Below are 1,160 nucleotides of genomic sequence, written 5' to 3' on the forward strand. Positions count from 1 at the left end.
AGAAAACTTAAGCGCTCCTGCTCGCGACGCCGCCACCGCGTCGCCGCCGCGCCGCCGCCGCACCGTCGCCGCGCTAATATTTCTATTAACTTTCCGATAAAAATGTGAATGGCGCTTACGATGTTTAGTTTCGAGCTCGTTGATAGACACCCTTATTTTCCTGTGTACCCTTGGCTGTTCCCTTGATGGTACAGTGGAAAATAAATTTTAACCGCTGTACCCTCGACCGTAAAGATGGGTTCATGGTTACACGAGTTAGAGTAGGCGCACACCGTTGATTTTTCGTCGGCCGATAGTTTAGTCGGGCTGTTGATCAGTATGGGCATGTATGGGAGTGCGCACACTACGCCGATTCGATTTGGCCGATTCATCATACAATTTGAAATCGGGCACAACTATCGGCCAACTAAAAATCAACGGTGTGCGCCTACTCTTATGGATGACGAAGAATGACACGCTCGTTTTCATACTTTTCATTCTATTTAGGTATTTGACATGCGGTATCTATTATTTAAATCTATGTGCGGAAACGTCACGAAATCTGAATCTTCATTGACCGCCGAACCCCCTATAGTGAAAAATACAATTTGTGACCACATTGAAAAACCTTGTGTTGAATGCCTCACATTCGAGCGCGATAAGCCGCGCGCAATATTTTGTTGAGTCGCAAATACATCTCCTTACTAGCAAGGTGTCTTTCTCTCATCACCAGTCCTTTCATTCAAAATTCAACCTTAACGTACTCAACACCTTGCTATTGTGGAAATTGTTTTTTATTCTCTTAATTTTTCACAGATCATACATACCTACTGATAAACTCTATTTTTCTTTTTATGAATCTCTAATCAATTGTATAAATATTTTCTTCAAATTCGCATGAAACCACCCTTTTGATAATACCTATTCAACAAAAAAATAATCGTTCAAATTGATTTATAATCGGCGGAGATATTGCGTATAAAAAAGTTCATCCCCAATTTTCCACGCTTGGGGGTTGTTTTTTCTATTATTAAATTTAAATGGGACCACCCTTGAGGTATTACCTATACGCCGAAAAAAGATTTGTTCAAATCGATTCATAATTTGCGGAGTTATCGCGTAACAAACATAGAAAAAAAAAAAAAAATACGGGTCGAATTGAGAACCTCCTCCTTTTTTGA

The 1,160-nt window shown here is 40.3% G+C and overlaps 1 long non-coding RNA gene across 1 annotated transcript; it reads right to left on the reverse strand.

Moving 5' to 3' along the window:
• Positions 1–489: 489 nt before the first annotated feature.
• Positions 490–849, reverse strand: LOC114362654 (uncharacterized). The gene is made up of 2 exons (XR_003656706.1): positions 751–849; positions 490–607 (listed from the first exon to the last, which is right to left on the reverse strand). It is a non-coding gene; the product is annotated as an uncharacterized LOC114362654 (long non-coding RNA).
• Between the last annotated feature and the right edge of the window lie 311 nt (positions 850–1,160).

Source organism: Ostrinia furnacalis, unplaced genomic scaffold (genome assembly GCF_004193835.3).
Source record: "Ostrinia furnacalis isolate ACB-3 unplaced genomic scaffold, ASM419383v2 OfSCF6657, whole genome shotgun sequence".
Lineage (NCBI taxonomy): Eukaryota > Metazoa > Arthropoda > Insecta > Lepidoptera > Crambidae > Ostrinia > Ostrinia furnacalis.